Source organism: Lepus europaeus, chromosome 9 (genome assembly GCF_033115175.1).
Source record: "Lepus europaeus isolate LE1 chromosome 9, mLepTim1.pri, whole genome shotgun sequence".
NCBI classification, from domain to species: Eukaryota; Metazoa; Chordata; class Mammalia; order Lagomorpha; family Leporidae; genus Lepus; species Lepus europaeus.
The window spans coordinates 103231422-103255340 of NC_084835.1; the positions used below are offsets into that span (position 1 = coordinate 103231422).

The window sequence follows — 23919 nt, forward strand, 5'->3', positions numbered from 1 at the left end:
CCACGGGGGCCCATAAAGCCCAGAGGAAACCAGGCAGGGCCGGGTCTACCTGGCTAATGTTAATCTGAGTGGGTGCGTGCTCTGGAAGCACAGCTGGACCCCATTAGAGCCTCTCCAGCTGCTCCCAGGATCACCTAGCAGCCTCGGCCCCCAAAAGCTGCAAGTCTGAGTTGCAAATTCATGAGAAAGTATCTTCAAAGACAAGTCTCCTATACCTTCCCCAGCCTTTATTTGGCACAAGGAAACATTTACCAAAAATGTAAATGTATGAATTTCCACCTAATTATGTCTAGGCTCCTACCAACACAGGACAGGCATACTTTTTAAAAATAACCTCATTAATAAAATCCCTTGGGTACTGATCATTTTCTGATAGCCCAAGTGAAGAGGAGGACACTTCCATCAGCAGGTTCCTGAGTTTACTTCCGCCAAATTCCTGCACTTCTCTCTCTCCTTCCTTTATTCTGCGGACAAAACACGTGCAGAGCACCCACTCTGTGCAGGCATGGAGGAGGCAGTGATGCTTAGAGCCAGCCCTTACAGTACTTCTCCAGCGCATGGAAGGGAAAGGAGGGCAGAGCCACACACCACACATTACAAACAGCTTGTGCAGGTGAGGAAGCATGTGAAGAAAAAATAAGCAACTAAAAGGGCACTGTGATGCTCCACCGGAGAGGGGAGAGAGAGTCAAGGACGTGGCAGTGTGTTGATGGAAGGGGTGGGAGAGTAGGCAAAGGCCTCTGAGCCCCTCCGTTTCCTGGTCAGGGGGTCCTCCCCCACATCCTCAGTCAAGGAAAGAGAAAGTTGAGGTATCTGACTGTGAGACTGTCCAGACTTGTTCCACCCAGTCAGCCACAGCACAGTAGGAGCTGGACATGTAAGTCAGGAGTTGTCTTATTTCCTGGTCAGCAACACTTCTGCCCTTTGCACAAACAAATCAAGACTCTTCTCAAACAAAATGTAAACATCAGCTTAGAAAACTGTCCTACCTAGCGCTTTTAAAATGTGAGGATTCAGGGGACCAGCATCGTGTCGTGGAGGGTAAAGTTGCCACCTGTGACATCAGCATCCCATATGGGTACCACTTTGTATTCTGGCTGCTCAACTACCCATCCAGCTCCCTAAGAGCCTGAGGAAGAAGAGCAGGGAAAGACGGCAGATGTGTTTGAGCCCCTGACACCCAGGGGCAACCTGCCAGGTGCAATATCTGGAAGAAGCTCCTGGCTTCCACAGGGCTATTGCAGCCACCTGGGGAGTGAACCAGCAGACAGTCGCTGTCTCTCTCTTTCCCTCTCTCTGTAACTCTGACTTTCAAATGAACAAATCTTTTTTTTTTTAAGAAATGAGAATTTTACTTTATATGTCACTCCATTCCTGAGAACTTGTAAACATAGTAACACAGTGGTGAATGAATTGAAAAAAGAGTGAACACCTACTGTATATACTATTCAGTGTATCTCACTCATTTGCACAACAACAAACATGCCCAAGGAAACTCTTATCATCACCCCACAGATAAGACAACTGAAGCCTGCGCCTTGCTCCTGTCCCTTCACAGTCCCTCAAGCTGTGACCTCACTATAGGGAACGTAATGTGGGTAAGCAACAGGTTATAGTCTGCACTGAGGATACATATGACACAACATCAGAAACTGATCAGCTGAGAATAGTCCCAACGTAAGTCTTTTCAGGGTTGCTGTTCTCTCTTTTTGTTTTTAACTTGAGTGTGATCTCTGTGGGTGTGAAGTCAGAAGTCAGCAAACTCTCAAAATGTGGCCTGAGCACACTCAGACACGAGGCTTTGCCATAAATTGTCAAGGTGCAAAAACCTTGGTATCTGGGAGGAATTCAAGCACTGCACCAAACGGGGAAAACTGGAGAGGCCATTCTTGTTTTAGTTAAGTGTAAACAGCAGTTGGGAGAGGGAGTGGGAGAAGGGATGGTTTGCAGGTGGGAGGGTGGTTATGAGGGAAGAATCACTATAATCCAAAAGTTGTACTTTCAAAATTTATATTTATTAAATAAAAGTTTTCTATTAAAACATAGTACTGTGTAAACAGCAGAAAAGTGAAGGTAACTACGTAAGCATAGATTTTTTAGAACTGCCCTATTAGAAACAAGAGTAGTACATTTTTTGGATTTGTATATGCAAGGAAGAAAATTATAATACTCCCAAGCCTTAAAAATTAGCTTTCTTATTCATTTTATTGTCTGTGAACCCTACTAGATCAATTCAGAAGAGTGGCAATAAAATATATTTTTCTCTTGGAGGCAAATCCAAAACCAGAGAGCAAAATCATCTCCTTTTTGCCAAAGGCACACACTAATTGAAGCAGAAATAAAATGTGGAATAGAAAAGAGATAAAAATATAAAAGTTATGCCTTGGTCCAATTAGAAGGTACAGAGTTAAACAAATTATCAGTTGGAGGCAGTCTATGAGTTTCAGTATTAAAAATCAGAAGTAAAATGGCTGTAAAACACATGCACCTGGTCTTGATAGTAGAATCTACAGCAATTTCAAGAAAGTAATATTTTACATCTGGAAGCAGTCCAATGACAAATGAGAACTAACCAGTAAATCCATAAAAGGATCTTAGTAGAGCTTTTATTTTTTTTAAATGTGTTTCCACTTTCTCAACCTCAGATATATTTCACATACAACTAACTGTAGTTCATACTTCTGGCAGGCTAATCTGGTCCCAATATAAAATAATTAAACATACATTATTTTTCACCGTGGATGTTTTGATCACTCCCCAGACATCAAAGTTACACAGCCCTCATTAGCAAATAAATGGAGAGAATATCAATACCAATACTTTAAGTTTTTTGTATCATGCTCTTTAAGAACTTCAGAGAACACTGAAACTATTAATAAGTCAACTTTTCCCTACTGTGAAGTACACAAAATAAATCACTCTTGAAAGTTCGAGAAACGCAATTCCTCCAATATTCAAATATGTGTTCATATTAACTAGAGTAAGGGTGGGGGAGGAAAGAACAGAGAGCTCTTAAACTCTCAGCTTTGTACCATAAAACCATAGATCAGGGTAATAAATGGCAATAACCTAATGTCACCACATGTAAGAACTTTCAAAAACCAGGGCACTTTACAAAAGCATAACTGCAAAATACAAAGAATTACCCAGAAGTAAAATCAGAAAATACAAAAGTTAAAGTTATTAGAATGCCCCCCAACATATAAGAATCCCTTAAAAAGTTCATAGAAAATATAAAGGTTTTATGATTCCAAAAATGTGAAGTCAGTGGCTATGATATGCCTAAGTTCATGAAATATATGTATTATGAAAAAATGATGAACTTCAAAAGTTTTTGCACTAGAATAAACATCCTTTAATCCCAATTTCCATGAACTTTCTGAAGTACTCTTTCAGAAGTGCCCTCATTTAAGATACCATGAAAATGTCCTATACTCACACCACATTACTGATACTACGACAAGATAGACTGCCGAACATTGAGGCTATGAACAATAAATAAATAAATAATATTTTAAAATCTCTGAGAAATCTACACTATATATTTTAACCAGTACAACTGAATAAACTTGAATGAAAAATTTGCTTTGTGTCTCCTGTCATACTTTCAGATTCCAATTAGAAAAACTTTAAGAAAAAGCAAATTATTAGGCTGTCAATATTTGCAAAAACTCAAAGTGTTGTAGCATTCTCGCCACACTACCTTCCTTTTTCAACAGTTTCCTTCCTCTTTTGCCTAGCTTTTTGAATTATGGACTGTGACTAGGAGATTCTTATTCCCATAAAATCAAGGGCATGTATGGACATAGGTGTGTGTGTTGAGAAGCTGATCTGTATGTTAGCTGCCGTCAAGGTCAAGGACCTGAAGGGTTAAAAAAGGTTTTGATAACTTAGAAGCTGTGGAAGAGCTGGTGAGCAGGGTCACCACAGGACAAGCTACTGCGCGGTGGATGCAGAGTAAGCCTTCCGCCCTTCCTGGACTGCTGTGGGTCTCGTGACGCTAAGAGAGATCAATAGATTCTCATTCACAAGAATCCACCGTTCCTATGGTCCATGGTGAGTTACCCAGGTAGGACGGTTATCCTGGTAGTCAGCCATCACTTGCTACCCTGGATGTAGCTCACATTCAGACGTCTTTAGTTCAAGTCAGAGAAAAACGGGCAAAGGTCTTAGGAGTGATTGTGTTGCCACTAGCTCACGTGATTTGCATTACTGGTAAATGACTGTGCTATCATTTGCCTCTGCTTTGTGTCACAGATGTCCACAATAAAATCAATGTGAAATACATTCCTGTGGGTTGTTCAGTTCTACCACAGTAATAATGAGTGTAGCTCAAAAGATATAATCCACTAAGTCCTTCCTAAAAAACAAACAAAATACCTCTTGACCATGCTCCTCGACTTTCTCAGTGGTTTGGAAGATTCTTCCTATCCAATATGACTATGATCCTTTACCAGTCCTGCTTTGTAAATAAATATTCATCTTTATTATTTGAAACCATGTTCTTGGCCAGCGCCTCGGCTCACTTGGCTAATACTCCGCCTGCGGCGCCAGCACCCCAGGTTCTAGTCCTGGTTGGGGCGACGGTTCTGTCCCAGTTGCTCCTTTTCCAGGCCAGCTCTCTGCTGTGGCCCAGGAGGGTAGTGGAGGATGCCCAAGTGCTTGGGCCTCTGCACCTGCATGGGAGACCAGAGGGAGGCACCTGGCTCCTGGCTTCCGATTGGCGTAGCGGCCATTTGAGGGGAGAACCAACGGAAAAGGAAGACCTTTCTCTCTGTCTGTCTCTCTCTCTCTCTCTCTCTCTCTCACTAACTCTGCCTGTCCAAAAAAATAAATAAACCATGTTCTAACAAAGATATCCAAATACAACAACCCAGTTGAGGCCTGAGCCATGAGACTACACAGTAGGAAAAGTTTCAAGGATTTCTTCAGTCTCTAGTAGAAATTTAAGATCAGCATGACAAGCCATCGAAGCACATCCAAGACTGCAAGATTTCCCAGGATATGAAACTTCTGCTGTAAGCCATCCTACTGCTGTACCAGTACCTTTCCCTAAACACTGAATTCAAGAGTAAGCCACAGAACAATGATGGCAACGGCAGCCACAGCTTATGTAATGATCTTCAGCAAACATCAGGTACTTCCTAAGAAAACTGTAGGAAGATTTTATAGACCAAACGAAACGAATAAAGGCTCAGTATTTCTACCAGAAAAACTCCAGATACAGGAGCCCAATTCGTATTACATTCTGGGAGGATAAAAAAAAGCAAATATCCACAAAATTGAGCATAAAAATGACAAAGGACGTCTCGTTTCAGCAATATAGTGACCAGAGATAGAACACTTCTCCAAAACGCGCGCGCGCACACACACACACACACATACAAAAACCCTTGGAAAAATACAACATGAAAAATATTAAATATATAACAAATACCCCCAAAAAATTAAATTCCCAGAAAGAATGCACAGCCAGTGTAGAAAATACCAAAGTGGAAACCTTAGCAGATCTATGGGCTCTAAGAGATAGAGACTGGAGTTTTAAAGCCCATAGAGAGGCAGTTCCCAAAGCACCCTACACAAAGCCAAGGATTTGGAAATCCTAGTGACTCCATGTCATTGATTCAGGGAACTGGCCAGGAAATACAGTCTGGCAAGGGCCCTGGTGAGCAAAGACAGAATTGCCCATGAGTAATCCAACCTCTGAAACTTTTCCACATGTAGTTGCAGAATCTAAATTTATACTATTTGCATAGTTTGGGATCCTCAAGCCATAAAATTAATTTAAAAACTAATGCCAGACCAATAAAATTCCAGAGGCACGAACATAAAACCACTTTGTATGAACTGTCCCATAACCTGGAGCACATGGGCCTTCCAGAAAAAAAGAAACACCCCAGATGAAGATGAGCTTACGATTGAAAATCAGAAACAGAAGATTCACGGCTGACACGTCCGCAGACACACTAAGGAGTATTAGCGTCCCCAAATCTTGACAAACAGAAAAAGAAACGGAAGAGACAACTGTGTTTAAAATGTCAGCAGAGACAAAAGGTTGGAAATTCTAAGGAAAGGCCACGTTTGAAACAACCAATTAGAACATTGATAAATTAAAAAGCACTAGCCATTGAAATCAGGAACACAGAGCTTGTGTTAAACAACAAATTAGACACAAAGAAAGCTAATTTAAACAAAAAACAGATCACTAGGAAGTATACAGGGATCACTCATTCATATAATTTCTTTGTGTATTGTACATCTGCTCTGAGTCATTCTTCCACATACTTGGTATATATTATTGCCGAAAACAGAAAAATAAAATTGATCCTCACAGACTTTATATTCTAGTGGGTAAAATAAAGAGGAAAGAAAGAAAACATAAAATAAATATAAAGCAGCATAGTACAGAATAAAAAGTTCAAAAGCTTAACAGGAGTTTCATAAAGTAAAGGCAGAGGTTTTTAGAACTGTTGAAAGATAGGAAGTCAGCACATTGAAAAAACAAAATAGATAAATTTTAAAATAGATACAGAGACATCAAAAGAAATCTGTAGAACCTCTCACCGAAAGAGAACATCTTAAAAACAGAACAGAATTTTTTTTCCCTCATTATGTCTGATGATAATTTGGGGTAAATGAATGTGCAATGTTACAATTAAATTTAACAAGTGAAATTGATGACATCTATTTTGACTGTTTATACACATCTCTACTTTTTTAAAGATTCATTTTATTATTTATTTGACAGGCACAGTTACAGAGACAGAGAGAGAGAGAGAGATCTTCCGTCCACTGGTTCACTCTCAAAATGGTCATAATGGCCAGAGTTGGGCTTCGCTGAAGCCAGGAGCCAAGAGCTTCTTCCAGGTCTCCCACATGTACAGCAGGGGCCCAAGCACCTGGGCCATCTTCAGCTGCTTTTCCAGGCCATTAGCGAGGAGCTGTATCAGAAATGGAGCAGCCAGAACTTCAATGGCCGCCCATATGAGATGCCACCGTGCCAGCCCCAGGTACTTATTTTCATGATTGAAAATGTTAACACTGTTTTTGACATTTTGTAAAATCTGATACCACTCCCATAGTGTGCCTAATCAAGAGTTAACCATAATTTCTAAGGAATTATAAAATCATTATTATTTTATAATTGTAATAAGTTACATATGAGTTTACTATTTTCCATAGTCAACAAATATGATGTCCCTATTCCACAAGCATTAAGAATAAGACACATAAAAATCCACAATTCAGAAAACAAAAGCGTAACTTCTCTTTCACTGTCTATGTTGTCAATAAAGCAATACTTGTGTTCCGTTAAGATTTTTCTTTGCCCACAAGACTTCATTCTTCTTTTCCACCTCAAAAATCCATCACTGATTACACCTTTGAAAGACTAAGTATGTTCCATTTTGATTTTGCTAAAATTATTTTATTTTACTGAAAAATCTAATACAGCAAAGAATAAGACCTCCACCACAAAGGTAATTATGTGCTAGTGCACGTGTGAGAAATGTGTCTCTTTCCTTTAGCGAATTCTGAGATATACTGTTTGAAGACCACTGAATCAGGAAAAAAAAATGCCATAAAAAGAATTTTAAAGTTTTACTTATTTAAAAGGCAGCATGACAAGGCACGGGTAGGATGAGCTCTTCCATTTTCTAGGTCACTACCCAGAAGCCTGCAATAGCAGGGGCTGAGCCAGGCTGCAGTTGGTAACCTGGAACTCCACGCAGATCTCTCACATGGGTGGCAGGAAGCCAAGCACTCAGCCCATCAACTGCTGCCTCCCAGGCAAATGAGCAAGAATCTGGATTGGAGATGGAGTAGCAGGGACTGGGACCAGCTTTCCAATATATGGCAAGCAAGCATCCCAACTGGCAGCTTGACCCACTGAACCACAATACCCACCCCAGAGTAGTATTAATAAGAATAATAATAAATCAAAGATCTTCCCCCAAGATCCTTCTTAAGGATCTAGAAAAACTGCAGCAAACCAGACCCAAAACTAGTAGAAGAGAAATAATTAAAATCAGAGAAGAAATCAACAGAACTGAATCCAAAAAAAAAAAAATTACAGAAGATCAGCCAAATGAAGAGCTATTTTTTTAAAAAATAAACAAAATTCACACACCACTGGCCCAACTAACTAAAAAAAGAAGAGGAAAGACCCAAATCAATAAAATCAGAGATGAAAAACGGAATGTAACAACAGACACCACAGCAATATAAAATCATCAGAAATTACTACAAAGAGTTGTATGCCAGCAAACAGGGAAATCTATCAATACCTAGTATCTAAGGAGTATTCACCATGAGTAAGGTACGTGAATAGCTACTACAGAGAATTTAAAGACAAACTGCCACCCTCAAATAACGTCTATTTTATCAGGAGAGATTGACATGGATATTAATAACCACAGTTCAGGGAGATGAATATAGAGAATAGACTGTTCATGGAAGAAGAGACCTTTTATAAAGACTGAAAGGACTTCAATGAGGAGAACTGGCTACATCTTATGTCTTAAATAGAAAAATATATAAAAATACAATGTTATAATGAACACAGTAAAATTGCATTTATGTAGTATTGTTAAGTGCATATGTATACTTTTATGTATACATAGGGGCCAATGTTAAAATGTAACAGGCTAAGCCACCACCTGCAACACTGGTATCCCATATAGGCATCAGTTCAAGTCCCATTTACTCCACTTCTGATCCAACTCTCTGCTAATGCACCTGGAAAAGCAGCAGATGATGGCCTAAGGGTTTGGGCCCCTGCACCCATGTGAGAGACCCAGATGAGGCTCCTGGCTCTTGGCTTCAGCCTGGCCCAGCTCCAGCTGTTGTGGCCATTTGGGAAGTGAATCAGTGAATGAAATCTCTCTCTCTCTCTCTCTCTGTATCTCCGCCTCTCTGTAAATCTGCTTTTCAAATAAATAAAACTTTAAAAATAAAAAAGTATACATGAAAAAACATGAACTGAGAAGGAAGAAGGAACCAGTAAAAACTGATTTTCATGTTATAAAATTAATTTAGTGGTTCTATATTTTGTTAATATTTTTTTGTAATTTTTCTTGCATAAGTGTGGCTGGACTGTAGTAGATGACAGAACCAGAATTGAAGCAAAATCAAAAACCAAACCTTTGGATTGGTCTTGAAAACAAGAGAGGATAGTTAAGAATTATGGGTATAGGATTTTAAGTTTGTTTCTAAATATACTTGGTAGTCTTGGTTTCTATCTTATACCTTTGCACCAATGGAATCTGGGCTTTGTTATGATCTTCTTTGGTGGGCAATGGAGACAGAAGCTATGTCCTAAGTAAACGAAACCATACATGAATCCCATTTCTTACAATACTGTCTCTATTCAGATAAATTCACAGAAAGTCATGTCTCTTTTATGTAGCAGATTTCAAAACATTTTGTAAAAAATTTTTTAAAAATTTCCTTCTTTAAAACTGTTGAGCAAACAGAACAACAAAATCACCCCATATGATAATATTTGTAAACTGGAGGGAATTAAAAAAAATAATTCAAAGATCTTCCCCCACTTTCCATGACCATACAGAAGTTCCAGTTAAATATTATTTTTTCAAGTTAATTATATATGTTATCTTTAATTTCATTTAACTTTTATATGGCATTTCACATTGCAAACTGCATTTTTAATTTAGTAATCACAATTTTAGAAGGATTCCTTTTTTACATCATTCATACTATCAGGTAATTTGATCAAAACTACTATATGTGAGAATTCATGATCATTCTAATGTAGCAACCACAAAATATTAAAAAGCATAGGTATTTATAAGTATACTTTATAGGGTAAAGATACCTGAATTCTGTCTCTGAATTGAAAATAACAACATGAAATTCCCTTTTCTTAATTAAAACAACTCTAATAGTCCCACATTAGACATTGGCCCTTTGTTAAATCTGTCCTTTAAACAGTTACACAACCTCATTTTCCATTCTCATATATAAACCATCTATCTATAAAGTAAATTTTCAGAGTAAGCAGTTATTAAAATAAAAAATGTATTTATAAAAGATCAAAAGAGACAAGCTTCTCAGCACATCTGCTACAAAACTAAAGGTATCCTCATTCAGAAAATAATGCAACTGTGAAGTAGTCAGCTGCTCACTGGGTCAATATGGATCCTAGCATGATCATCCCTGATTATAGAGCCACATTCATCCCTTTTGCACTTATCGCTCCAGCTAATGCAAGATGCCAATGGAAAAGTGAAGATGCCATTATTCAGCATCATAGAGAAAACATGGGTAAGGACACGCCTAGACCTTTCCATATGTGCTTGACTAAGAATTAAGGACTACTATTAATCTGGATTTACAGTGCCAATTTGAAAAAAACTTTGATTAAAACGGAACTCACTGTTGATAGCAGGAGATTCTGTAAGATTTTAGATTTGAATATGAGGAAAAAATAAATCCAGTGCATTTCTCTAAGTATGAATATGTGAAAATTAATTTTAAAATATAAATACCAGGATACATGATTTTATAGCATTCTTTACTTCAAAGGGGATTTAAGAAAGACTCAAAGTTTGTGAATAAGGTAACAAAGTAGAGCTTCTTTGTTTCCAGTAGTTTCCATAAGTATAATTTCCATAAATGCCATCAAATGAAATCTGAGTATGAAGAGAGTCATAAATCCACACATCTTAAACATTAATTTGCTCAACACTTGCTTAAACCATATCTTCACAATGAGCAAGGGGACTTCAGAATGAGAATCTCTGTACTTTACGTACATAGAATTAACTTTCTTGTGGTTCATTTGTATATTTAAGGAAAAGAATCCACAAACCACTATCTCAAATGTACTGGGAAAGAAATGTGTATACTACATGGATTAAAAGTGTTAATCAGAGAGCCAGTGTTTGTGGCATAGCAGGTTGGGCTACCGTCTGCAATGTCAGCATCCCATATCGGCAATGGTTCGAGTCCCAGATTCTCCACTTCTGATCCAGCTTCCTGTTATGGCACTTGGGAGAGCAGCGGAAGATGGGCCAAGTGTTTGGGTCCCTGCACCCACATGGGAGACCCGGATGAGGCTCCTGGCTCTGGCCTGGCCTAGCCATGGCCATTGCAGTCATCTGGGGAATGAACCAGCTGACTGAAGACATCTCTCTCTCTCTCTCTCTCTCTCTCTCTCTCCTCCTCCCTCCCTCCCTGCCTCCTTCTGTGGCTCTGCCTTTCAAGTAAATAAAATAAATCTTTTTAAAAAAAAGACTTATCCGGGCCGGCGCCGCGGCTCACTAGGCTAATCCTCCGCCTTGCGGCGCCAGCACACCAGGTTCTAGTCCCAGTCGGGGCACCGATCCTGTCCCGGTTGCCCCTCTTCCAGGTCAGCTCTCTGCTGTAGCCAGGGAGTGCAGTGGAGGATGGCCCAAGTGCTTGGGCCCTGCACCCCATGGGAGACCAGGAGAAGCACCTGGCTCCTGCCATCGGATCAGCGTGGTGCGCTGGCCGCAGCGCGCCAGCCGCGGCGGCCATTGGAGGGTGAACCAACGGCAAAAGGAAGACCTTTCTCTCTGTCTCTCTCTCTCACTGTCCACTCTGCCTGACAAAAATTAAAAAAAAAGGACTTATCCGTAATATTATTTTATGGAGACAATATAACCTAAAAATAAAAAATTTGCTTCTGATTTAATTTTCCCAAATTTACCTTTCTACAGACATAGAAATGACCAACACACACACACACACACACAATCTGCCATGACAGCACTGCTATCAAGTCCACAATATCTACATAAGTTTTTATACATTTATGAAAGCAATTCCAAAGGAAAATTCTTATTTTTAGCAACTCTATCACCATTTTAATTTGCAAAATACACTCAATACAAACCCAACAGACATAATTCTGAATTTATAGGCACAATTAGAGACTTCAATAATTAAACATTACCTAAAACTCATTATAGTATGTTGGGAACACATCCTTTGTTAGTTGGTGATTCCCAGGTACTCAGTGCCAAATGCCGAGCAAAGAGGTTTGCACAAATTTCTTGTTTATGCTTAGAGCGACCTGATTATTCCCATTTTACAGAGGTTCAAAGACGTTAAGCTCTTTGGAACACATTCCTTCTAAATTAAACGGGACAAAATAGTGCCTCTCCGACCATGGGGACAATCACGTTTATGTAACGGTACATATTTATGTGGTACCGTGTGGCATTTCAATACTGTACACAGTGTGTAATGATCGGATCAGGGTAAGTGGCGTATCTATCACCTCAGACCTCCATCGTTTCTTGCGACAATGACATTTACCTTGGTATAACAATGACAATCACACTGAGGATAATGTAATAAGGGAAAGGGCACAGGCACCTATTAGTTTGTGCTCCAGCTCCTACTTAGTAGCTGTGCACCTGCAGGCAAGTTATTTAAATTCCCTGAGCCTCATTCTTCTTAGATGTAAAATGGGGATAATGTTATCTATAAGGTTGGGGCGGATTAAATGAGATTAAATGAGATAATGCACTGCCTTGGCTAATGCCTAGTATAAGGCAAGTGCTCAACAAAGATAAGGCTCTTCCTTATCTTCCCTAACAAAAAGTCCCTCTGACGGTTTACCAGGAAAGGAAAAAGCTCTCCTTTCCCATTAGAAAGCAGCAGAAATCAGCTGCAGTCGGCATTCATCAAACTTGTCAAGCTGTTCAACGTCCATTATTCTTTTTTATTATATTTAAGGCACTTAAAATAATCTCCCAGTGATTTATTCTCCTTTTAACTAGATGCAGTAATTAGAATATCTTTTATGATACGGCAGAGTTTTCATTTCAGTCAAGGTGTGACTGTTTTAGAAAGCCACCGTTCACGGAAGATATTACAACCCAGAAACTAACTGCTTTTATTCTCATCTTGAATAGAAGCACAAACACAAAACGAAGAGGATACATAGAGTATTTCTATAGCTGAAAGACGAAAATGCTCAAGCAGGCACGAGCCAATAATTCCCAAAATACCTTTCATGAACTGAAAAACAGATATGTATGTTGCCATGGCATTCGGCAAAATTAATACATTTGAAATTTGGATTATGTATGGAGGAAAGTCTGGTTTTTTTTTTTTTTTCCTTTTCCATAATGCTGGCATGTAACCATTTTCTTAAAAATCACCCAATATGTATTTCCCAGAGGAAAACAGGAAGGACGGCAGAAAGTTGAGTGTGTGTGTGTGTATGTGTGTGTGTGTTCAGAATCACATTTTAAATGCAAGGATTATGTCTTATAATTGGTTAGATGGAGGCTTGCGTTCCAACAATGCTGTCAGATGTGCTAAGAGCACTGACCACATGTGTGTCATGACTCCAGCCCTGGCACAGTCATTAGCTAGCTGGGGTAACCTTGAGTAAGAAATTTAATTTTTCTAGAATTTAATTTCCTCAACTGTAAAATGCTGACTTCTATGACAATATTTCTTATGATTTTACTATGTGCAAGGAAATGTACTTTGTGTATGTTTATTTCCTCATTAGACTCTCACAACAGACTAAAGACCTGACCAGTAGTATTATTGTTGTATTTGTAGCGAAAGGCAAACAAGTCACAGAGGGGTTAAGTAACCCATTCCAGAGCTGGACTCCCCTAATCCTGATGATTTTGCTAATCTGTACCTTTCTCTCACTCCCCAAATACTTAGATGGTAAAATTCCCAGATTCCAAGTTTTCTCTTTTGGGGATCTTTTTTCACTCTTGCGTAAATTACCTGCTCATCTCCCTGGCCTCATTGCAAGATTCTGAGGGTCAGATACCAGTTATTACACATTTATATGCATGACTACCACAAATAAGGTGAAGCTCTGTAAGAGCAAAGCAAACAGGCTTGATGGTGCGTTAGTAAATTCCTACAAGGCAGGAGCTGAAGCTTCATGGATAAGTTCATCACCTGTTGCCCAGGGTCCATAATCTCACTCGTTACAGAAAACCCAGCATAGCCATTTATCAACCAACTCAGAAGACCGACGTAATGAAGCCAAAACCTGGCAAGTTCAGCACTCAGAGCAGATAGAAGAGTTTTTCTGATGTCATTGTAACTGAGGAATATTTCCAGCGTCCATCACAGCAAGTCGGTGCAGTACCTGACCGTGGGTATGCATCACACATAGCCAGGTGTCACAGTGATACACTGTTAGCTGGTGCATGAAGTCCTGATTGCAAGCAGGGAATCATTAAGAACTCGCTCAAATTCAAATCCTGACTCAATTAAATAAAAGCCCCAAGAGTTTGAAAAAACGACTTAGCTACTGTGTCCTGGCTTCCTTGTCTGCAGATCAGGTAACTGCTACCTCAATCAAGGGCTGCGAAGGCTGGGAGTCACTCTATGGAAAATGCATGGAACAGCACCTGGCACCTAATAAATGGCCCCGACTACTAGTGTTCATCCAGTTCTCCACATGCACACAGGTACACATTTTTGGATCATTTACGGCAAAACGGCTTTGTCTTCCAGTCGAGCGACAGGTCCCACAAAGAGATGAACCTTTTCTTAGATGGAGCTCTGAGTTATTCCAATCACTGTTTTATTCACCCATTCAATGGATAATAATGAAATAACTTCTCTGTGTCACACAATGTACCAGGAACAAGTGAAAGAGCAATGATTAAGTTAGACAAAATTCCTGTCTCTAAGATATCTATAATATTTACAAATCTGTAAGAAACAACCTCACTTCCAGGCTGGGGCAGAGTTCTATTCAGGAATGTGCATCACTAAATATCAGTTCCAGCGACTCCAGCCTGGCCTCCCTGAGGGTACTTCATAAAGTCCATGGAAAATGAGAATAAGATATGCTTATTTTGATTCCAAAAACAATTTTTTGAGGGGCTGGTGCTGTGGTGCAGCAAGGTTAAGACACCCGTGATGCGACATCGGAGCACTGGTTTGAGGTCTGGCTGCTCTGCTTCTGCTCCACCTTCCTGCTAATGTGCCTGAGAAGGCAGCAGAAGATGATCAAAGTAACTGGGCCCTGGCCACCCATGTGAGAGACCCAAATGGAGTTCTAGGTTCCTGGCTTCAGCCTGGTCCAGTCCTGGCAGTTGTAGCCTTTTGAGGAGTGAACCAGAACATTCTCTCACTCTCACTCTCTGTCACTTTGGCTTTCAAATAAATAAAGCAAATCCTTAAAGAAATGAAATCCACACATACAAGAGAGTCTCAAAAAGTTTGTGGAAAATCTGTATTATTAAAAAACCATCGAGGCCGACGCCACAGCTCATTAGGCTAATCCTTTGCCTGCAGCGCCGGCACAGTGGGTTCTAGTCCCGGTCGGGGCACCGGATTCTGTACCGGTTGCTCCTCTTCCAGTCCAGCTCTCTGCTGTGGCCCGGGAGTGCAGTGGAGGATGGCCCAAGTGTTTGGGCCCTGCACCCGCATGGGAGACCAGGAGGAAAGACCTGGCTCCTGGCTTCGGATCAGCGTGGTGCACCGGCTGCAGCGCGCCAGCCACAGCGGCCATTGGGGGGGTGAACCAATGAAAAAGGAAGACCTTTCTCTCTGTCTCTCTCTCTCACTGTCCACTCTGCCTGTCCAAAAAAAGGAAAAGAGAAAAAAAAAAAAAAAAACATCGACAGATTTCAAAATTTTGTGCATCAAAATAAATATTTAATTCCATTTTCCCATGAACTTCTTAAAGTCCTGTCCTATAAAAACTTTTAACATTCAAAAATGCATATGGAGAAACAAGAATAACTATGAATGAGTTGTTTAAAAGTCTGGATGGGAGGCAGACATTGGACACAGCAGTTAAAGTGCTGCTCAGAACACTTGCTGACCTTAGTATCACATCTTCAGTCCCAGATGCCCTCCAGATTCCAGTGTCTTGCTAATGTCCACCGTGGGATGCAGCAAGTGGTGATTGAGTAACTGAATTCCTGCCACACATGTGGGAGACCTAAACTGAGATCCTGGCTCCCAGCTTTGGCCTGGCCTAGCAGGGCCTGTCTGTTGTGGGGCATTTATGGAGTATACCACAGAGGGTGGGAAAATCTCTCTCTGTGTCTGTCTCTCTGTCTCTCTGATTTTCAAAAAAGTAAAATAACTCTTCTTTTAATTCTTGATGGGTAGCTCTAACAGACAATATATGACTTTTACTATATTTGCAAAATCAATCATAAATCAAAGTTTCCAAAAAATACCTCCATCATAAGCATTCACAGGAACAATGAGAGAGACCAGAAAACAAACAGCAGCCAGGTGAGAGCTGGAGGACCCTATTTCTCTATGTTTTCCAATAATGGGGCACAGGGCTACTGGAGGAGGTGAAAAAAAGGATAAATTTTAACTTCTGATGGTCTACAAATAAATCCCCCCAAATTAACCAGATGCACAGCATGTTCCTATGATCATGTATCAGCAACCAAGAGTAGGTGAGAAAAATAATAAATTTTCAGCTTTGAAGGCTGTAATAATATCACCATTATAATTCATCCCAATATATCAACACAGGCTTTACGTTAACAGCCTTACTTTCAAAAATAGACATAGCACCACCATAACATTTCATACTTTCAGTGTTTGGAAAGAATGTCAGGGAAAGCTCCCAGCACGTGTTTCCATCAATCAGAGTAAGTGAAGGGGGGACAACAGAGAAAAAGAAAGAAGCCGGGGGAAAAAGCCCCCCAGATCCCGCATGGGGCGGGCACAGGAGGGGTAAGCCCAGCTCCAAAGTTCCCTGTGACTCCAGACAGATCCCAACAGCTGTTGAGTCACCCCCAGTGCTTTCAGAAAGGCAGAGCTTGACTACAAATCCACTTTTACAGTTCGGAAACTCCAAATATCGGATTTGTTGGAGCAATTCAGTCCTCCCTCCCCCACCTAAAAATGCACTTCGGTTTAACTGTGTGATTCCAGTCAATGTCATCGCTGAGTGTTTTTAAAATGTGACGGCATAAAATAACATTCGATGACAGGACTCCTCAATGACTGTGGCTTGGTGCATTTTGAAATCACACTATAAATTATTCTGTGAATATAATTTCTGTCAAACCAACATCCATGCTTCTTTTTACAATAAAACACTGATGGGTTAGACTGAACGGATCACCTGGTTGACAAAATCTATTAAAATTTCTGGTTCTTTTTGACATCCTGTAGCTCTACGTAATTTATGGCGACACAGCTTGCTATCTGCAACTATCATTGGCACCTACACATACCCCTTGTGTGAAGGACTGAAGCTCCTTTTAAGGGAATAATCAAAGGAATAAATAAACAAACAGGTGCAAGCTTCCCTAACAAAGCTTTGTCTACACTTCAATTTTCTTCTCAGATATTGAAGATTTCCTGGGCCATCTTTTGGACACAACATCTGAAAGAACTGTGAAAAAACTCTTGTGTGGGGATATTCAGCCTCCACCAGAAAGGGCTGACCAAGCAGGCTGCCAAAGGCTGGCTGCTCTGCACCCAACTCTTTTGTAGAAAACCCAGGGCCACCATGCAGTGACTCAGTGGTATTTACAAACAAAGATGAAGACGTAACATAATAACAAGGGTTCATCAATTCAGACCAGACTTTAAATCGCCATCAAGTCTGTGGGGCTCATATTCTTCACCATGCGACTAGGGAACTGAGAAGGGTTTCGTGACCGCACCAGCCCCACCCTCCCCTTTTCCAGAACCAGGCGAGATTCTAGTGTGTTCTGATGAGCCCCTGGCTCTGCTCAGTAATCTGCACAAGTCTGAGTGACGCTTAAAAATGTGAATATGTAAAATTTAGGTTAGGATTTGAATCGCAATTTCTTGAAATAGAAAATGTGTGAAATCATTTGCTGGGCATATTGCATTTAGTTTATTTTAATGATTAACATGTGGAATTATTACTTTGTTTTCTTAAGATTTTGAAAGGGAATCCCAGGGAGGACTCACACTCTGTCTAGGCAGTAATCTTCATTTAGGTGGTAATCTCCTAGTTGTGGTCAGCAACTTAAATGATTTGCAAAACAATTAGATTCTGTAGCCACACAAATCTTGCCAAGAATAGAGTCAGAATAATTTATTCTTTCTGGTTCCTGGTGGCATGCTAGCACATGCTGAACAAATTCTGATCCCAAAGCTTACACTGTCCCCTGATTCTGATTCCTTGTGCCAATCTCATGGGTATCTCCTTTTACTCTGTCTAAAGCTATTAAGCCAATTTTGAAACTACTTCTGTCCTCTGCAATAGACTATTAGCTTATTCCTAGCCCAGATGACTCATTCAAAAATCAAGAACTATAATGAGACAATGATCAAGTCCAATAAATCATGCTCTTTTCTAGCATGAATCCACAATAACTGTAAATACAATTCTTGGATTCCAGAAGTAAATAAGACTCACTGAGAGGGTCACTGATATCAAAACTTTTAACTCGAGGCACCTAAAGAGGCCTACAGATTCTCCCAGTGAGAAATCCTGAATTTTCTAGAAATCTTACTCCTATTAGATACATATCAGGGAATCCCTATTTTCTGATGTATGTTTCTGAAGTGGACAAAAGAGGTGAAATACTGTTAGAGAAAAGCTACTTTAATAGTTATTTTAATATTTTCCAAAGGGGTTGTTATTTTACCTTATGTCAATATTTACAAACTTGGTTTTCCAGACTCCTCAAAGATGTCAACTTCATACTTGGCATAACATCGGCCCCATTACTATCCCAGCACTATCTATGCTAGTACTTGATCTCTTCTTTACCACCAACAATACGCTCACCCTGAATCCCCTTGGCTCATTAGATCACATGACTTGCTGGTGTTGCATCCCCCGCACTGCAGTTAATCTAGCAGGTACAAATATTTCTGTTACAGCATCTTCTTTGGTGAAATTACACAGGCCAGAAACGTGGTCTTGTGTGTGCGGAGTGAAGCGCCACGTATACTGACTGTGTTATATAAATAATGAAAATTAAATTACAGGATTTTAGGGACACATTCCAAACAATCCATTTTCCTGCCAACTACACTGGGCGCATGACCAGCTGTGGAGAAAAGAATGTCCCCCTCCTCTTAAATCTTTATGTATCCCTTTTCATTGATTCCAATAAAAATGGATTGAGTTGGGTATCTGTGTCACACGCAACCTTCTAAAATATCTGGATCTCAATCATCATGCATTTTCCCAGAAAACCTTCTTTGTTTCATGGTTAATGCTGGAGGATTCTCAACAAAATGTCTATCCTGCCCCCTCCTTCAATGTGGTTAAAATGCCAATGCCAAAACACCTCCTTTGTATGTTTTTCTTTCAAACACCTCAAATATCATTCTTCTGCCCCACAATGTAGCTTATTCAAGGGTTCTTCAAAAAGTTCATGGAAATGTGTATTGTGAGAAACCTGTGCATAATTTCAAACTTTTCTGCATGAAAATAAACATATCCTTTAATCCTGTATTCCATGAACTTTCAGAGTACCTTCAAATAATCAATCATATTAACATTGTTAGTGCTTTCGGGATGCAAGCCTGCAGTCAGCGTCTTATAAGGATTGGCTTATTTACGTCTGTGAAGTACACGCTGTTACTGCTGCCATTTCACAGATGAGCCAACTGAGACTTGGAGAGGCAGATCAAGACAGGTCATGCAGCTGGTGAACAGCAGAGCCAGGCTGCAAACTGCACAGCCCGACTCCAGACCATGGCCTCATCACCGCTCCCTGTGACTCCCCAAAGCTCTTTCAAGCACAGTCATGGCTCTCCATCTCCACAAGACACTGCCAAGGACCCGGCTCCGGCAGCACTTCAGCGTCAGCGTCCCTCCTGCGTGAGCACTGACCCTACTCCCCACACTGCCAAATCTCTCTCCTCAACCTAAGTGAAATCTCCTTCATTTATCTCCTCCTCCCCCAAAGCCTGGGAAGTCACACCTAAAAGGAAAGGTACAAAGGGAAGAAACAAGCAAACAAACAAAACTCCTGGTTCTACTTTTTCTGATAAAACTGATGGGGAAAAAACTAGTCCCAGAGTATCCCACCAATCAAAGTCAAACAGCAACCAGTCCGGTCTCTGGGATCCACGATGACATACAAATAACTGAAATCCAAAGGTGATTCTTTAACACACTTCAACAGTCATTTACTGAGGACTACTTACGTGCAAAGCAATCCACTGCTCAGCTTTTTCAACTACCTTATTCCAGTCCATTTAATATCACTATTTGTATATACTTATGTCTCCCGCCACACTGCAAGCCTCATGAAGTCAGCTAAATCGTGTCTGTCTTTTCATTCCTTAAAGAAACCAGTGGAGTGCTTTGCACTGAAGCTCACACTCAGAAATGAAGGTTAAAATGGAACTAAATTGAATTTCTGTCATACTTAATGTTGCTTATGAATAAATTCAAAATCACTAATACAATAGAAAACATTTAGAATTAATCCTAACATTCATGACATAGAAAAGACATTACACTTACCTTAGAAAATTAGTTACTACACTTCTTCGTCAGCCCCAAGATAAATATACCTTAAGATAAATTAATTATGGCTTGTGTCCAATTTTTCAAACCTTAAAAAGGCATTTCTTGAGTGATTTCAGTCAAACTAGCGATATTACCTTGAAGCATCAAGTTTTATTGTTTTGTTGTTGTTGTTTAATCTCTAAGAAGATAAAAGACCAGGCCAAAAACCTGTTGGTGCTAAACCTGAAAATAATGCAGAAATGAAACACACCCGACCAGTAATACTGTAATGTTGATTAAACAGTAACACTGTTTTTATACATCGCTTAATGGGCAAAACTCCCCTGGATGGATGGCTGTGGCTGAACTAACATGTTGCACCACTGTCGCAAACAGCTGCAGAACCCCGGGACTGAAAAGCAGCCTCCCCACTTTAGCTCGTTTCATCCATTGTTACTCATACCATGATCTATGGGAACACTGACAGGATCTCATAGAAAGTTTAAATGCTGTTTGATGAGAATTGTTAGATATTTAAATCAGAAATGAATGGCATGGCAAGAAAAGCAATCACAGTGCACCTCAAGCACAAAACTTCCAAGATACCCTCTCGACTCATTCGCTGCTCACATTCGTACGCGTGTGTATCTTACTGAGAACACAGCCACAGAGGGAGAAAACCCCGTCAGGGTCAACTGCCCATTCAGGTGTGCATTTCCACCATTTAGTAGCTCAACCCATACCTGTCCCATGAAAAGGCACGGGTCATTGTGTAAGAGTGACTCCTGAGGACAAAAGCAAAAGCATCTCAATAATTTAAGAAAGTAACACCATATATGGGGACAGTTACCATCCTCCTTTGGTGGTTTGGTTTGCTAGATTTCATCAGGTAACAAAGTCTATTTCCAATACATCCTTAAGATCAAGACTCTCAAGGCACTTAACAGGAGAGAAGACAAGGCAACACAGAATGAATAAAGGAAGGAATGACATCATGACTTATGCACACATACCCTTCAAAGAGCATTGCTTTAAAACTGCGTTCCATCCAGGTACATGGAAGGAGTACCCTGGAATCTACAACGACACAGCTACACATCAAACATTATACCTCTTCCTGAGCTTCAACTTCACACACATGTTTTGTACCGGCCTGCAAATAAACTTCAGGCTTTGGGTGGCAATTTTCAGCCAAGTCCCCAAGCTCCTTGTGTTTATGTATTTACTTTCAGAAGGGAAAGGTTTACGAAGCTCTACAGACTACCGTGTACATAGCGGATCAGTAAATATCAAGAATGAGTATAAGGGTCTATGATAATATTCAAGGCTTTTGGTGTGGCGAAGCGAGTGGCTGCTCTGAGCATATTTAGGATATCAAAGACTTAAAAACTGTATTAAATATGCAAGTCTGAAAGTAAGCCTCACAGAACTTCAGTATATTTATAATTCTAGGTAACACCAAGGCCAATCCAGTGGAATCCAATTTTTCCATTTACTTTATTTCAAGAGGAAAAGATAAAGATGAGCTCCCAAAGAAGCTGCACCATAACAACCATCTAGTTCAATCCCAAAGCATATTAGTATCATATTCATTATTAAACTAATTTTTAAAAATACATAAGCAAAAATTATAATCAGTTGGTAAATAGTTTTAAAATTACTTAAATACAAAAGCATTTCAGAACTTTTTAAAAAGATTCACAGAACAGCTTTAATGAGTAAAAGAAAACCCAAAGTCAGCACAGCATATTGAAAAGATAGAACACTAATTCCGCGTTAAAGGACTGTAAATGTTATATACTAGTCTCTTGTGGGTAATGCCATCCCATCCTGTGCTTAACTATCTCAGTAAAACTCAGATATCTATTTTTATATGAATTTTAGTGTAGAATATGGTTGAGGGGAGGAAGGAGAACATTTATTTGGAGAAGTAGGAAAAATGTTAAGGAGTATAACACCAATTATGTTCATAAATGGTACAAACTGAATTCTAACTTCCCTATAAATTGTTTCCTGGTTACACTCAATGGAAGCAGTCGTTTCTTTTGCCATATTCTTACGGCGCTTGAAATTTTGTCTTCTTTATGTTCTGTAATACATTCATGTGTATCCTGCCTTAAATTAGGCAAGTCACTTATAAGACCTATCTGAACATGGTTTCTCATGTTTAAAATTGAAATAATCAAACTGTTTTTAACCATTCAAATTATTAACAATGTATTTGTGAAAATATCCTGGAAGCTCAACCCAAAAAAAAAAAAAAAAGGGATATCATCACATCCTTCTTTGTAGGAAGTGAGCAAGATGGCCACGTGCCGTGCACAACACGGGCCCTACCTGAAACTTCCCAGGCCCAGAACAGACCTTCACACGTCATTTATTTCTTGATAAAGATTTATCAAACCAAAGTGCATTCCATAATTTCACAGATTTTTTTAAAAAAGAAACTAAACCAAAATGTTCCTATGAAACGGTTTAGCCAACAAACAGCACAGGCTGCCTATTAATACAGAAATCTGATGAGTGACAGGGATCAACAGCAGGGTTTCCTTCCCTTCTTTATTCAATTCAAAAGTACTTTGGCTCCATATCCTAACCACAGGTAATTTTGTTTCCTGACGCATACTCATACTTCGCCGATGTTTAAGCCATTCACAAGGAAAAGACCTTTTGAAGAGCCTGCTTCTCCTTTATTATTTCCTTTCCAAAAATGTTTTGCCCTTCCATTGAACTTCAGAGGCAAGCACGCAATTGACTCAATCTATCTGCGTATGTTCTTGGGTTAATAATAATTTGTTAAACCAACTCAACTCACAAAAACACAACCTGTAAAAACATGAAAACCTCAACTACAAATGCAAACAATGTGAAATACTTAAAGGAAAGCTGTCCAGCCAGTCAGTGAAAGCCATCAGTATGACGACCTGTAACTCTCCAACAGACTGCAAAATTTTCAACTTTATTTGGTCACTAGTGGCTGTATATACGCAGTGCGCAAAACATTGTAATTCAGCTTAGCTGAGTACAAATCATAAACAGGTAACATTTCCAGAAATTTGACTTCTATTTAATGGAAAAATAATTCAGGTGGAGAGTTCATTTGATAGCATTATTGTTGCAGATTTGCAAAGAACTATGAAGACAAATACACCGTATATGATGCATTCCCTAAACAACCTGGCCCCTGAATATTTTATGTATATTGTGTGCATTCTCATAAAAATTGTTGTTATCCAATTCCTACAACTGCCAGAATGAAAGCTATAAAAACCCTCAGTTAAGACTGAGAGGTAAAGTCCCTAATCCTTCCTTCTCAATATGTTATATCAAATGTCTCTTAGTAACTGCATTAGAAAGCAATTACAGCTTAATAGCTGTCTAAATCCATTATCAGTGTACATTTAACCTTTCAATATTTAAAGATAATATTTAATTTGAGCAAATTAATGGACTGCCTGTGAGACCAAATACATCTATTTAGTCTTTCTGGTTTCCCATCAACGATATTTCTC

The 23919-nt window shown here is 39.7% G+C and overlaps 1 protein-coding gene across 10 annotated transcripts in view; it reads right to left on the minus strand.

The window, feature by feature from the left end:
• The window catches only part of TCF4 (transcription factor 4), a 407611-nt gene that overhangs the window by 340644 nt on the left and 43048 nt on the right, over positions 1 to 23919 (minus strand). The gene's annotated exons all lie outside the window — the stretch shown is intronic.